The 14,696-nt window shown below is 36.8% G+C and overlaps 16 non-coding genes across 16 annotated transcripts; all 16 read left to right on the top strand.

The window, feature by feature from the left end:
- The first annotated feature begins 33 nt into the window (after nucleotides 1–33).
- On the top strand, nucleotides 34–152 carry LOC125783178 (5S ribosomal RNA). The gene has a single exon (XR_007425912.1). It is a non-coding gene; the product is annotated as a 5S ribosomal RNA (ribosomal RNA).
- An 803-nt stretch (nucleotides 153–955) lies between these two features.
- Nucleotides 956–1,074, top strand: LOC125782938 (5S ribosomal RNA). The gene has a single exon (XR_007425676.1). It is a non-coding gene; the product is annotated as a 5S ribosomal RNA (ribosomal RNA).
- An 802-nt stretch (nucleotides 1,075–1,876) lies between these two features.
- LOC125783179 (5S ribosomal RNA) lies at nucleotides 1,877–1,995 on the top strand. Its single transcript, XR_007425913.1, has one exon. It is a non-coding gene; the product is annotated as a 5S ribosomal RNA (ribosomal RNA).
- An 804-nt stretch (nucleotides 1,996–2,799) lies between these two features.
- Nucleotides 2,800–2,918, top strand: LOC125782939 (5S ribosomal RNA). The gene has a single exon (XR_007425677.1). It is a non-coding gene; the product is annotated as a 5S ribosomal RNA (ribosomal RNA).
- An 803-nt stretch (nucleotides 2,919–3,721) lies between these two features.
- LOC125782940 (5S ribosomal RNA) lies at nucleotides 3,722–3,840 on the top strand. Its single transcript, XR_007425678.1, has one exon. It is a non-coding gene; the product is annotated as a 5S ribosomal RNA (ribosomal RNA).
- An 801-nt stretch (nucleotides 3,841–4,641) lies between these two features.
- Nucleotides 4,642–4,760, top strand: LOC125783180 (5S ribosomal RNA). The gene has a single exon (XR_007425914.1). It is a non-coding gene; the product is annotated as a 5S ribosomal RNA (ribosomal RNA).
- An 804-nt stretch (nucleotides 4,761–5,564) lies between these two features.
- LOC125782941 (5S ribosomal RNA) lies at nucleotides 5,565–5,683 on the top strand. The gene has a single exon (XR_007425679.1). It is a non-coding gene; the product is annotated as a 5S ribosomal RNA (ribosomal RNA).
- An 804-nt stretch (nucleotides 5,684–6,487) lies between these two features.
- On the top strand, nucleotides 6,488–6,606 carry LOC125783181 (5S ribosomal RNA). The gene has a single exon (XR_007425915.1). It is a non-coding gene; the product is annotated as a 5S ribosomal RNA (ribosomal RNA).
- An 804-nt stretch (nucleotides 6,607–7,410) lies between these two features.
- LOC125782942 (5S ribosomal RNA) lies at nucleotides 7,411–7,529 on the top strand. Its single transcript, XR_007425680.1, has one exon. It is a non-coding gene; the product is annotated as a 5S ribosomal RNA (ribosomal RNA).
- An 803-nt stretch (nucleotides 7,530–8,332) lies between these two features.
- LOC125782943 (5S ribosomal RNA) lies at nucleotides 8,333–8,451 on the top strand. Its single transcript, XR_007425681.1, has one exon. It is a non-coding gene; the product is annotated as a 5S ribosomal RNA (ribosomal RNA).
- Nucleotides 8,452–9,256: 805 nt separating this feature from the next.
- Nucleotides 9,257–9,375, top strand: LOC125782944 (5S ribosomal RNA). Its single transcript, XR_007425682.1, has one exon. It is a non-coding gene; the product is annotated as a 5S ribosomal RNA (ribosomal RNA).
- An 803-nt stretch (nucleotides 9,376–10,178) lies between these two features.
- Nucleotides 10,179–10,297, top strand: LOC125782945 (5S ribosomal RNA). Its single transcript, XR_007425683.1, has one exon. It is a non-coding gene; the product is annotated as a 5S ribosomal RNA (ribosomal RNA).
- An 802-nt stretch (nucleotides 10,298–11,099) lies between these two features.
- LOC125782946 (5S ribosomal RNA) lies at nucleotides 11,100–11,218 on the top strand. The gene has a single exon (XR_007425684.1). It is a non-coding gene; the product is annotated as a 5S ribosomal RNA (ribosomal RNA).
- Nucleotides 11,219–12,022: 804 nt separating this feature from the next.
- LOC125783182 (5S ribosomal RNA) lies at nucleotides 12,023–12,141 on the top strand. Its single transcript, XR_007425916.1, has one exon. It is a non-coding gene; the product is annotated as a 5S ribosomal RNA (ribosomal RNA).
- An 804-nt stretch (nucleotides 12,142–12,945) lies between these two features.
- Nucleotides 12,946–13,064, top strand: LOC125782995 (5S ribosomal RNA). Its single transcript, XR_007425732.1, has one exon. It is a non-coding gene; the product is annotated as a 5S ribosomal RNA (ribosomal RNA).
- Nucleotides 13,065–13,868: 804 nt separating this feature from the next.
- LOC125782948 (5S ribosomal RNA) lies at nucleotides 13,869–13,987 on the top strand. Its single transcript, XR_007425686.1, has one exon. It is a non-coding gene; the product is annotated as a 5S ribosomal RNA (ribosomal RNA).
- Nucleotides 13,988–14,696: the final 709 nt, after the last annotated feature.

Below are 14,696 nucleotides of genomic sequence, written 5' to 3' on the forward strand. Positions count from 1 at the left end.
CTTATAAATAGGCTTGTTGGGAGTTGATCTTTCGCTTACGGCCATACCACCCTGAGAACGCCCGATCTCGTCTGATCTCGGAAGCTAAGCAGGGTCGGGCCTGGTTAGTACTTGGATGGGAGACCGCCTGGGAATACCAGGTTCTGTAAGCTTTTCCATCTTTCCTTTATTTTTTACTCCGTTCAGTCCATGATGTCACAAATTTTTACAAGGCTACACTGTGTTTACTCTTCATATAAAACACTTACAGTAAACCATATACAGATTAAATACTCACTTAAAAGTTATTTCATTTTTCTGAAGGAGGATATTGTTTCTTCATGCTAATAAATGAAGAAAAAATGCATTATTTTTTATTTTCTTAACATAGGTACAGGGCGACTGACTCCTGTTCCTGGGGCTCTACCACGCTAAAGATCTCAGATTTAACACACCTGAGTCTAGAATGTTCACGTGATCCTGAAGGTCTTAATTACCTGGATCAAGTGTGCCGCGGACTCAGGCTGTTTGGATGGCAGGGGTGAAAAAAATTAAAAAGGCACCTTCTGTAGGACACAGGGCCTTTCTGTAAATGTATGCCAAGTATACTTTAATGTGTGTGTATGATTTTATTTATTTATTTCTCAGAATACTCTTTGTAAATATGATTTTTTTTAATTGGGCTTTTTTTTTATTGGGCCTAATCTGAAGCTTCCATTCCATTGAGTAAGAAACGTAGAGCAAGAAAATTGAACAAAAAAAATGAAGAGATAAAAATTAAGACATATAGGCAGTTTTTGTCTTTTTTTCTTTGGTTACTTTTTGTAGTGAAAGTTAAAAGGAGCTTTTATTTTGAGGCAAGATCTTTGTATTAGTCCGTAGAGCTGCTTTACTTTTGTCAAGAGCAGTAAATGACAGTGAAAAGACTCAGGTCTGTGAGTGACTTATAAATAGGCTTGTTGGGAGTTGATCTTTCGCTTACGGCCATACCACCCTGAGAACGCCCGATCTCGTCTGATCTCGGAAGCTAAGCAGGGTCGGGCCTGGTTAGTACTTGGATGGGAGACCGCCTGGGAATACCAGGTGCTGTAAGCTTTTCCATCTTTCCTTTATTTTTTACTCCGTTCAGTCCATGATTTCACAAATTTTTAAAAGGCTACACTGTGTTTACTCTTCATATAAAACACTTACAGTAAACCATATACAGATTAAATACTCACTTAAAAGTTATTTCATTTTTCTGAAGGAGGATATTGTTTCTTCATGCTAATAAATAAAGAAAAAATGCATTATTTTTATTTTCTTAACATAGGTACAGGGCGACTGACTCCTGTTCCTGGGGCTCTACCACGCTAAAGATTTCAGATTTAACACACCTGAGTCTAGAATGTTCACGTGATCCTGAAGGTCCTAATTACCTGGATCAAGTGTGCCGCGGACTCAGGCTGTTTGGATGGCAGGGGTGAAAAAAATTAAAAATGCACCTTCTGTAGGACACAGGGCCTTTCTGTAAATGTATGCCAAGTATACTTTAATGTGTGTGTATGATTTTATTTATTTATTTCTCAGAATATTCTTTGTAAATATGATTTTTTTTTAAATTGGGCTTTTTTTTATTGGGCCTAATCTGAAGCTTCCATTCCATTGATTAAGAAACGTAGAGCAAGAAAATTGAACAAAAAAATGAAGAGATAAAAATTAAGACATATAGGGAGTTTTTGTCTTTTTTTCTTTGGTTACTTTTTGTAGTGAAAGTTAAAAGGAGCTTTTATTTTGAGGCAAGATCTTTGTATTAGTCCGTAGAGCTGCTTTACTTTTGTCAAGAGCAGTAAATGACAGTGAAAAGACTCAGGTCTGTGAGTGACTTATAAATAGGCTTGTTGGGAGTTGATCTTTCGCTTACGGCCATACCACCCTGAGAACGCCCGATCTCGTCTGATCTCGGAAGCTAAGCAGGGTCGGGCCTGGTTAGTACTTGGATGGGAGACCGCCTGGGAATACCAGGTTCTGTAAGCTTTTCCATCTTTCCTTTATTTTTTACTCCGTTCAGTCCATGATGTCACAAATTTTTACAAGGCTACACTGTGTTTACTCTTCATATAAAACACTTACAGTAAACCATATACAGATTAAATACTCACTTAAAAGTTATTTCATTTTTCTGAAGGAGGATATTGTTTCTTCATGCTAATAAATGAAGAAAAAATGCATTATTTTTTATTTTCTTAACATAGGTACAGGGCGACTGACTCCTGTTCCTGGGGCTCTACCACGCTAAAGATCTCAGATTTAACACACCTGAGTCTAGAATGTTCACGTGATCCTGAAGGTCTTAATTACCTGGATCAAGTGTGCCGCGGACTCAGGCTGTTTGGATGGCAGGGGTGAAAAAAATTAAAAAGGCACCTTCTGTAGGACACAGGGCCTTTCTGTAAATGTATGCCAAGTATACTTTAATGTGTGTGTATGATTTTATTTATTTATTTCTCAGAATATTCTTTGTAAATATGATTTTTTTTTAAATTGGGCTTTTTTTTTATTGGGCCTAATCTGAAGCTTCCATTCCATTGATTAAGAAACGTAGAGCAAGAAAATTGAACAAAAAAATGAAGAGATAAAAATTAAGACATATAGGGAGTTTTTGTCTTTTTTTCTTTGGTTACTTTTTGTAGTGAAAGTTAAAAGGAGCTTTTATTTTGAGGCAAGATCTTTGTATTAGTCCGTAGAGCTGCTTTACTTTTGTCAAGAGCAGTAAATGACAGTGAAAAGACTCAGGTCTGTGAGTGACTTATAAATAGGCTTGTTGGGAGTTGATCTTTCGCTTACGGCCATACCACCCTGAGAACGCCCGATCTCGTCTGATCTCGGAAGCTAAGCAGGGTCGGGCCTGGTTAGTACTTGGATGGGAGACCGCCTGGGAATACCAGGTGCTGTAAGCTTTTCCATCTTTCCTTTATTTTTTACTCCGTTCAGTCCATGATGTCACAAATTTTTAAAAGGCTACACTGTGTTTACTCTTCATATAAAACACTTACAGTAAACCATATACAGATTAAATACTCACTTAAAAGTTATTTCATTTTTCTGAAGGAGGATATTGTTTCTTCATGCTAATAAATAAAGAAAAAATGCATTATTTTTTATTTTCTTAACATAGGTACAGGGCGACTGACTCCTGTTCCTGGGGCTCTACCACGCTAAAGATTTCAGATTTAACACACCTGAGTCTAGAATGTTCACGTGATCCTGAAGGTCTTAATTACCTGGATCAAGTGTGCCGCGGACTCAGGCTGTTTGGATGGCAGGGGTGAAAAAAATTAAAAAGGCACCTTCTGTAGGACACAGGGCCTTTCTGTAAATGTATGCCAAGTATACTTTAATGTGTGTGTATGATTTTATTTATTTATTTCTCAGAATACTCTTTGTAAATATGATTTTTTTTAATTGGGCTTTTTTTTTATTGGGCCTAATCTGAAGCTTCCATTCCATTGAGTAAGAAACGTAGAGCAAGAAAATTTAACAAAAAAAATGAAGAGATAAAAATTAAGACATATAGGCAGTTTTTGTCTTTTTTTCTTTGGTTACTTTTTGTAGTGAAAGTTAAAAGGAGCTTTTATTTTGAGGCAAGATCTTTGTATTAGTCCGTAGAGCTGCTTTACTTTTGTCAAGAGCAGTAAATGACAGTGAAAAGACTCAGGTCTGTGAGTGACTTATAAATAGGCTTGTTCGGAGTTGATCTTTCGCTTACGGCCATACCACCCTGAGAACGCCCGATCTCGTCTGATCTCGGAAGCTAAGCAGGGTCGGGCCTGGTTAGTACTTGGATGGGAGACCGCCTGGGAATACCAGGTGCTGTAAGCTTTTCCATCTTTCCTTTATTTTTTACTCCGTTCAGTCCATGATTTCACAAATTTTTAAAAGGCTACACTGTGTTTACTCTTCATATAAAACACTTACAGTAAACCATATACAGATTAAATACTCACTTAAAAGTTATTTCATTTTTCTGAAGGAGGATATTGTTTCTTCATGCTAATAAATAAAGAAAAAATGCATTATTTTTATTTTCTTAACATAGGTACAGGGCGACTGACTCCTGTTCCTGGGGCTCTACCACGCTAAAGATTTCAGATTTAACACACCTGAGTCTAGAATGTTCACGTGATCCTGAAGGTCCTAATTACCTGGATCAAGTGTGCCGCGGACTCAGGCTGTTTGGATGGCAGGGGTGAAAAAAATTAAAAATGCACCTTCTGTAGGACACAGGGCCTTTCTGTAAATGTATGCCAAGTATACTTTAATGTGTGTGTATGATTTTATTTATTTATTTCTCAGAATATTCTTTGTAAATATGATTTTTTTTTAAATTGGGCTTTTTTTATTGGGCCTAATCTGAAGCTTCCATTCCATTGATTAAGAAACGTAGAGCAAGAAAATTGAACAAAAAAATGAAGAGATAAAAATTAAGACATATAGGGAGTTTTTGTCTTTTTTTCTTTGTTTACTTTTTGTAGTGAAAGTTAAAAGGAGCTTTTATTTTGAGGCAAGATCTTTGTATTAGTCCGTAGAGCTGCTTTACTTTTGTCAAGAGCAGTAAATGACAGTGAAAAGACTCAGGTCTGTGAGTGACTTATAAATAGGCTTGTTGGGAGTTGATCTTTCGCTTACGGCCATACCACCCTGAGAACGCCCGATCTCGTCTGATCTCGGAAGCTAAGCAGGGTCGGGCCTGGTTAGTACTTGGATGGGAGACCGCCTGGGAATACCAGGTTCTGTAAGCTTTTCCATCTTTCCTTTATTTTTTACTCCGTTCAGTCCATGATGTCACAAATTTTTACAAGGCTACACTGTGTTTACTCTTCATATAAAACACTTACAGTAAACCATATACAGATTAAATACTCACTTAAAAGTTATTTCATTTTTCTGAAGGAGGATATTGTTTCTTCATGCTAATAAATGAAGAAAAAATGCATTATTTTTTATTTTCTTAACATAGGTACAGGGCGACTGACTCCTGTTCCTGGGGCTCTACCACGCTAAAGATCTCAGATTTAACACACCTGAGTCTAGAATGTTCACGTGATCCTGAAGGTCTTAATTACCTGGATCAAGTGTGCCGCGGACTCAGGCTGTTTGGATGGCAGGGGTGAAAAAAATTAAAAAGGCACCTTCTGTAGGACACAGGGCCTTTCTGTAAATGTATGCCAAGTATACTTTAATGTGTGTGTATGATTTTATTTATTTATTTCTCAGAATATTCTTTGTAAATATGATTTTTTTTAAAATTGGGCTTTTTTTTTATTGGGCCTAATCTGAAGCTTCCATTCCATTGATTAAGAAACGTAGAGCAAGAAAATTGAACAAAAAAATGAAGAGATAAAAATTAAGACATATAGGGAGTTTTTGTCTTTTTTTCTTTGGTTACTTTTTGTAGTGAAAGTTAAAAGGAGCTTTTATTTTGAGGCAAGATCTTTGTATTAGTCCGTAGAGCTGCTTTACTTTTGTCAAGAGCAGTAAATGACAGTGAAAAGACTCAGGTCTGTGAGTGACTTATAAATAGGCTTGTTGGGAGTTGATCTTTCGCTTACGGCCATACCACCCTGAGAACGCCCGATCTCGTCTGATCTCGGAAGCTAAGCAGGGTCGGGCCTGGTTAGTACTTGGATGGGAGACCGCCTGGGAATACCAGGTGCTGTAAGCTTTTCCATCTTTCCTTTATTTTTTACTCCGTTCAGTCCATGATGTCACAAATTTTTACAAGGCTACACTGTGTTTACTCTTCATATAAAACACTTACAGTAAACCATATACAGATTAAATACTCACTTAAAAGTTATTTCATTTTTCTGAAGGAGGATATTGTTTCTTCATGCTAATAAATAAAGAAAAAATGCATTATTTTTTATTTTCTTAACATAGGTACAGGGCGACTGACTCCTGTTCCTGGGGCTCTACCACGCTAAAGATTTCAGATTTAACACACCTGAGTCTAGAATGTTCACGTGATCCTGAAGGTCTTAATTACCTGGATCAAGTGTGCCGCGGACTCAGGCTGTTTGGATGGCAGGGGTGAAAAAATTTAAAAAGGCACCTTCTGTAGGACACAGGGCCTTTCTGTAAATGTATGCCAAGTATACTTTAATGTGTGTGTATGATTTTATTTATTTATTTCTCAGAATATTCTTTGTAAATATGATTTTTTTTTTAATTGGGCTTTTTTTTTTATTGGGCCTAATCTGAAGCTTCCATTCCATTGAGTAAGAAACGTAGAGCAAGAAAATTGAACAAAAAAAATGAAGAGATAAAAATTAAGACATATAGGGAGTTTTTGTCTTTTTTTCTTTGGTTACTTTTTGTAGTGAAAGTTAAAAGGAGCTTTTATTTTGAGGCAAGATCTTTGTATTAGTCCGTAGCTGCTTTACTTTTGTCAAGAGCAGTAAATGACAGTGAAAAGATTCAGGTCTGTGAGTGACTTATAAATAGGCTTGTTGGGAGTTGATCTTTCGCTTACGGCCATACCACCCTGAGAACGCCCGATCTCGTCTGATCTCGGAAGCTAAGCAGGGTCGGGCCTGGTTAGTACTTGGATGGGAGACCGCCTGGGAATACCAGGTTCTGTAAGCTTTTCCATCTTTCCTTTATTTTTTACTCCGTTCAGTCCATGATGTCACAAATTTTTACAAGGCTACACTGTGTTTACTCTTCATATAAAACACTTACAGTAAACCATATACAGATTAAATACTCACTTAAAAGTTATTTCATTTTTCTGAAGGAGGATATTGTTTCTTCATGCTAATAAATGAAGAAAAAATGCATTATTTTTTATTTTCTTAACATAGGTACAGGGCGACTGACTCCTGTTCCTGGGGCTCTACCACGCTAAAGATCTCAGATTTAACACACCTGAGTCTAGAATGTTCACGTGATCCTGAAGGTCTTAATTACCTGGATCAAGTGTGCCGCGGACTCAGGCTGTTTGGATGGCAGGGGTGAAAAAAATTAAAAAGGCACCTTCTGTAGGACACAGGGCCTTTCTGTAAATGTATGCCAAGTATACTTTAATGTGTGTGTATGATTTTATTTATTTATTTCTCAGAATATTCTTTGTAAATATGATTTTTTTTTAAATTGGGCTTTTTTTTTATTGGGCCTAATCTGAAGCTTCCATTCCATTGATTAAGAAACGTAGAGCAAGAAAATTGAACAAAAAAATGAAGAGATAAAAATTAAGACATATAGGGAGTTTTTGTCTTTTTTTCTTTGGTTACTTTTTGTAGTGAAAGTTAAAAGGAGCTTTTATTTTGAGGCAAGATCTTTGTATTAGTCCGTAGAGCTGCTTTACTTTTGTCAAGAGCAGTAAATGACAGTGAAAAGACTCAGGTCTGTGAGTGACTTATAAATAGGCTTGTTGGGAGTTGATCTTTCGCTTACGGCCATACCACCCTGAGAACGCCCGATCTCGTCTGATCTCGGAAGCTAAGCAGGGTCGGGCCTGGTTAGTACTTGGATGGGAGACCGCCTGGGAATACCAGGTGCTGTAAGCTTTTCCATCTTTCCTTTATTTTTTACTCCGTTCAGTCCATGATGTCACAAATTTTTACAAGGCTACACTGTGTTTACTCTTCATATAAAACACTTACAGTAAACCATATACAGATTAAATACTCACTTAAAAGTTATTTCATTTTTCTGAAGGAGGATATTGTTTCTTCATGCTAATAAATAAAGAAAAAATGCATTATTTTTTATTTTCTTAACATAGGTACAGGGCGACTGACTCCTGTTCCTGGGGCTCTACCACGCTAAAGATTTCAGATTTAACACACCTGAGTCTAGAATGTTCTCGTGATCCTGAAGGTCTTAATTACCTGGATCAAGTGTGCCGCGGACTCAGGCTGTTTGGATGGCAGGGGTGAAAAAAATTAAAAAGGCACCTTCTGTAGGACACAGGGCCTTTCTGTAAATGTATGCCAAGTATACTTTAATGTGTGTGTATGATTTTATTAATTTATTTCTCAGAATACTCTTTGTAAATATGATTTTTTTTAATTGGGCTTTTTTTTTATTGGGCCTAATCTGAAGCTTCCATTCCATTGAGTAAGAAACGTAGAGCAAGAAAATTGAACAAAAAAAATGAAGAGATAAAAATTAAGACATATAGGCAGTTTTTGTCTTTTTTTCTTTGGTTACTTTTTGTAGTGAAAGTTAAAAGGAGCTTTTATTTTGAGGCAAGATCTTTGTATTAGTCCGTAGAGCTGCTTTACTTTTGTCAAGAGCAGTAAATGACAGTGAAAAGACTCAGGTCTGTGAGTGACTTATAAATAGGCTTGTTGGGAGTTGATCTTTCGCTTACGGCCATACCACCCTGAGAACGCCCGATCTCGTCTGATCTCGGAAGCTAAGCAGGGTCGGGCCTGGTTAGTACTTGGATGGGAGACCGCCTGGGAATACCAGGTGCTGTAAGCTTTTCCATCTTTCCTTTATTTTTTACTCCGTTCAGTCCATGATTTCACAAATTTTTAAAAGGCTACACTGTGTTTACTCTTCATATAAAACACTTACAGTAAACCATATACAGATTAAATACTCACTTAAAAGTTATTTCATTTTTCTGAAGGAGGATATTGTTTCTTCATGCTAATAAATAAAGAAAAAATGCATTATTTTTTATTTTCTTAACATAGGTACAGGGCGACTGACTCCTGTTCCTGGGGCTCTACCACGCTAAAGATTTCAGATTTAACACACCTGAGTCTAGAATGTTCACGTGATCCTGAAGGTCTTAATTACCTGGATCAAGTGTGCCGCGGACTCAGGCTGTTTGGATGGCAGGGGTGAAAAAAATTAAAAAGGCACCTTCTGTAGGACACAGGGCCTTTCTGTAAATGTATGCCAAGTATACTTTAATGTGTGTGTATGATTTTATTTATTTATTTCTCAGAATACTCTTTGTAAATATGATTTTTTTTTAATTGGGCTTTTTTTTTTATTGGGCCTAATCTGAAGCTTCCATTCCATTGAGTAAGAAACGTAGAGCAAGAAAATTGAACAAAAAAAATGAAGAGATAAAAATTAAGACATATAGGGAGTTTTTGTCTTTTTTTCTTTGTTTACTTTTTGTAGTGAAAGTTAAAAGGAGCTTTTATTTTGAGGCAAGATCTTTGTATTAGTCCGTAGAGCTGCTTTACTTTTGTCAAGAGCAGTAAATGACAGTGAAAAGACTCAGGTCTGTGAGTGACTTATAAATAGGCTTGTTGGGAGTTGATCTTTCGCTTACGGCCATACCACCCTGAGAACGCCCGATCTCGTCTGATCTCGGAAGCTAAGCAGGGTCGGGCCTGGTTAGTACTTGGATGGGAGACCGCCTGGGAATACCAGGTGCTGTAAGCTTTTCCATCTTTCCTTTATTTTTTACTCCGTTCAGTCCATGATGTCACAAATTTTTACAAGGCTACACTGTGTTTACTCTTCATATAAAACACTTACAGTAAACCATATACAGATTAAATACTCACTTAAAAGTTATTTCATTTTTCTGAAGGAGGATATTGTTTCTTCATGCTAATAAATAAAGAAAAAATGCATTATTTTTTATTTTCTTAACATAGGTACAGGGCGACTGACTCCTGTTCCTGGGGCTCTACCACGCTAAAGATTTCAGATTTAACACACCTGAGTCTAGAATGTTCACGTGATCCTGAAGGTCTTAATTACCTGGATCAAGTGTGCCGCGGACTCAGGCTGTTTGGATGGCAGGGGTGAAAAAAATTAAAAAGGCACCTTCTGTAGGACACAGGGCCTTTCTGTAAATGTATGCCAAGTATACTTTAATGTGTGTGTATGATTTTATTTATTTATTTCTCAGAATACTCTTTGTAAATATGATTTTTTTTAATTGGGCTTTTTTTTTATTGGGCCTAATCTGAAGCTTCCATTCCATTGAGTAAGAAACGTAGAGCAAGAAAATTGAACAAAAAAAATGAAGAGATAAAAATTAAGACATATAGGCAGTTTTTGTCTTTTTTTCTTTGGTTACTTTTTGTAGTGAAAGTTAAAAGGAGCTTTTATTTTGAGGCAAGATCTTTGTATTAGTCCGTAGAGCTGCTTTACTTTTGTCAAGAGCAGTAAATGACAGTGAAAAGACTCAGGTCTGTGAGTGACTTATAAATAGGCTTGTTGGGAGTTGATCTTTCGCTTACGGCCATACCACCCTGAGAACGCCCGATCTCGTCTGATCTCGGAAGCTAAGCAGGGTCGGGCCTGGTTAGTACTTGGATGGGAGACCGCCTGGGAATACCAGGTGCTGTAAGCTTTTCCATCTTTCCTTTATTTTTTACTCCGTTCAGTCCATGATTTCACAAATTTTTAAAAGGCTACACTGTGTTTACTCTTCATATAAAACACTTACAGTAAACCATATACAGATTAAATACTCACTTAAAAGTTATTTCATTTTTCTGAAGGAGGATATTGTTTCTTCATGCTAATAAATAAAGAAAAAATGCATTATTTTTATTTTCTTAACATAGGTACAGGGCGACTGACTCCTGTTCCTGGGGCTCTACCACGCTAAAGATTTCAGATTTAACACACCTGAGTCTAGAATGTTCACGTGATCCTGAAGGTCCTAATTACCTGGATCAAGTGTGCCGCGGACTCAGGCTGTTTGGATGGCAGGGGTGAAAAAAATTAAAAATGCACCTTCTGTAGGACACAGGGCCTTTCTGTAAATGTATGCCAAGTATACTTTAATGTGTGTGTATGATTTTATTTATTTATTTCTCAGAATATTCTTTGTAAATATGATTTTTTTTTAAATTGGGCTTTTTTTTATTGGGCCTAATCTGAAGCTTCCATTCCATTGATTAAGAAACGTAGAGCAAGAAAATTGAACAAAAAAATGAAGAGATAAAAATTAAGACATATAGGGAGTTTTTGTCTTTTTTTCTTTGGTTACTTTTTGTAGTGAAAGTTAAAAGGAGCTTTTATTTTGAGGCAAGATCTTTGTATTAGTCCGTAGAGCTGCTTTACTTTTGTCAAGAGCAGTAAATGACAGTGAAAAGACTCAGGTCTGTGAGTGACTTATAAATAGGCTTGTTGGGAGTTGATCTTTCGCTTACGGCCATACCACCCTGAGAACGCCCGATCTCGTCTGATCTCGGAAGCTAAGCAGGGTCGGGCCTGGTTAGTACTTGGATGGGAGACCGCCTGGGAATACCAGGTGCTGTAAGCTTTTCCATCTTTCCTTTATTTTTTACTCCGTTCAGTCCATGATGTCACAAATTTTTACAAGGCTACACTGTGTTTACTCTTCATATAAAACACTTACAGTAAACCATATACAGATTAAATACTCACTTAAAAGTTATTTCATTTTTCTGAAGGAGGATATTGTTTCTTCATGCTAATAAATAAAGAAAAAATGCATTATTTTTTATTTTCTTAACATAGGTACAGGGCGACTGACTCCTGTTCCTGGGGCTCTACCACGCTAAAGATTTCAGATTTAACACACCTGAGTCTAGAATGTTCACGTGATCCTGAAGGTCTTAATTACCTGGATCAAGTGTGCCGCGGACTCAGGCTGTTTGGATGGCAGGGGTGAAAAAAATTAAAAAGGCACCTTCTGTAGGACACAGGGCCTTTCTGTAAATGTATGCCAAGTATACTTTAATGTGTGTGTATGATTTTATTTATTTATTTCTCAGAATATTCTTTGTAAATATGATTTTTTTTTAAATTGGGCTTTTTTTTTTATTGGGCCTAATCTGAAGCTTCCATTCCATTGAGTAAGAAACGTAGAGCAAGAAAATTGAACAAAAAAAATGAAGAGATAAAAATTAAGACATATAGGGAGTTTTTGTCTTTTTTTCTTTGGTTACTTTTTGTAGTGAAAGTTAAAAGGAGCTTTTATTTTGAGGCAAGATCTTTGTATTAGTCCGTAGCTGCTTTACTTTTGTCAAGAGCAGTAAATGACAGTGAAAAGACTCAGGTCTGTGAGTGACTTATAAATAGGCTTGTTGGGAGTTGATCTTTCGCTTACGGCCATACCACCCTGAGAACGCCCGATCTCGTCTGATCTCGGAAGCTAAGCAGGGTCGGGCCTGGTTAGTACTTGGATGGGAGACCGCCTGGGAATACCAGGTTCTGTAAGCTTTTCCATCTTTCCTTTATTTTTTACTCCGTTCAGTCCATGATGTCACAAATTTTTACAAGGCTACACTGTGTTTACTCTTCATATAAAACACTTACAGTAAACCATATACAGATTAAATACTCACTTAAAAGTTATTTCATTTTTCTGAAGGAGGATATTGTTTCTTCATGCTAATAAATGAAGAAAAAATGCATTATTTTTTATTTTCTTAACATAGGTACAGGGCGACTGACTCCTGTTCCTGGGGCTCTACCACGCTAAAGATCTCAGATTTAACACACCTGAGTCTAGAATGTTCACGTGATCCTGAAGGTCTTAATTACCTGGATCAAGTGTGCCGCGGACTCAGGCTGTTTGGATGGCAGGGGTGAAAAAAATTAAAAAGGCACCTTCTGTAGGACACAGGGCCTTTCTGTAAATGTATGCCAAGTATACTTTAATGTGTGTGTATGATTTTATTTATTTATTTCTCAGAATATTCTTTGTAAATATGATTTTTTTTTAAATTGGGCTTTTTTTTTATTGGGCCTAATCTGAAGCTTCCATTCCATTGATTAAGAAACGTAGAGCAAGAAAATTGAACAAAAAAATGAAGAGATAAAAATTAAGACATATAGGGAGTTTTTGTCTTTTTTTCTTTGGTTACTTTTTGTAGTGAAAGTTAAAAGGAGCTTTTATTTTGAGGCAAGATCTTTGTATTAGTCCGTAGAGCTGCTTTACTTTTGTCAAGAGCAGTAAATGACAGTGAAAAGACTCAGGTCTGTGAGTGACTTATAAATAGGCTTGTTGGGAGTTGATCTTTCGCTTACGGCCATACCACCCTGAGAACGCCCGATCTCGTCTGATCTCGGAAGCTAAGCAGGGTCGGGCCTGGTTAGTACTTGGATGGGAAACCGCCTGGGAATACCAGGTGCTGTAAGCTTTTCCATCTTTCCTTTATTTTTTACTCCGTTCAGTCCATGATGTCACAAATTTTTACAAGGCTACACTGTGTTTACTCTTCATATAAAACACTTACAGTAAACCATATACAGATTAAATACTCACTTAAAAGTTATTTCATTTTTCTGAAGGAGGATATTGTTTCTTCATGCTAATAAATAAAGAAAAAATGCATTATTTTTTATTTTCTTAACATAGGTACAGGGCGACTGACTCCTGTTCCTGGGGCTCTACCACGCTAAAGATTTCAGATTTAACACACCTGAGTCTAGAATGTTCACGTGATCCTGAAGGTCTTAATTACCTGGATCAAGTGTGCCGCGGACTCAGGCTGTTTGGATGGCAGGGGTGAAAAAAATTAAAAAGGCACCTTCTGTAGGACACAGGGCCTTTCTGTAAATGTATGCCAAGTATACTTTAATGTGTGTGTATGATTTTATTTATTTATTTCTCAGAATACTCTTTGTAAATATGATTTTTTTTAATTGGGCTTTTTTTTTTATTGGGCCTAATCTGAAGCTTCCATTCCATTGAGTAAGAAACGTAGAGCAAGAAAATTGAACAAAAAAAATGAAGAGATAAAAATTAAGACATATAGGGAGTTTTTGTCTTTTTTTCTTTGTTTACTTTTTGTAGTGAAAGTTAAAAGGAGCTTTTATTTTGAGGCAAGATCTTTGTATTAGTCCGTAGAGCTGCTTTACTTTTGTCAAGAGCAGTAAATGACAGTGAAAAGACTCAGGTCTGTGAGTGACTTATAAATAGGCTTGTTGGGAGTTGATCTTTCGCTTACGGCCATACCACCCTGAGAACGCCCGATCTCGTCTGATCTCGGAAGCTAAGCAGGGTCGGGCCTGGTTAGTACTTGGATGGGAGACCGCCTGGGAATACCAGGTGCTGTAAGCTTTTCCATCTTTCCTTTATTTTTTACTCCGTTCAGTCCATGATGTCACAAATTTTTACAAGGCTACACTGTGTTTACTCTTCATATAAAACACTTACAGTAAACCATATACAGATTAAATACTCACTTAAAAGTTATTTCATTTTTCTGAAGGAGGATATTGTTTCTTCATGCTAATAAATAAAGAAAAAATGCATTATTTTTTTTTTTCTTAACATAGGTACAGGGCGACTGACTCCTGTTCCTGGGGCTCTACCACGCTAAAGATTTCAGATTTAACACACCTGAGTCTAGAATGTTCACGTGATCCTGAAGGTCTTAATTACCTGGATCAAGTGTGCCGCGGACTCAGGCTGTTTGGATGGCAGGGGTGAAAAAAATTAAAAAGGCACCTTCTGTAGGACACAGGGCCTTTCTGTAAATGTATGCCAAGTATACTTTAATGTGTGTGTATGATTTCATTTATTTATTTCTCAGAATACTCTTTGTAAATATGATTTTTTTTAATTGGGCTTTTTTTTTATTGGGCCTAATCTGAAGCTTCCATTCCATTGAGTAAGAAACGTAGAGCAAGAAAATTGAACAAAAAAAATGAAGAGATAAAAATTAAGACATATAGGCAGTTTTTGTCTTTTTTTCTTTGGTTACTTTTTGTAGTGAAAGTTAAAAGGAGCTTTTATTTTGAGGCAAGATCTTTGTATTAGTCCGTAG

This window comes from Astyanax mexicanus, chromosome 18 (assembly GCF_023375975.1).
Source record: "Astyanax mexicanus isolate ESR-SI-001 chromosome 18, AstMex3_surface, whole genome shotgun sequence".
NCBI classification, from domain to species: Eukaryota; Metazoa; Chordata; class Actinopteri; order Characiformes; family Acestrorhamphidae; genus Astyanax; species Astyanax mexicanus.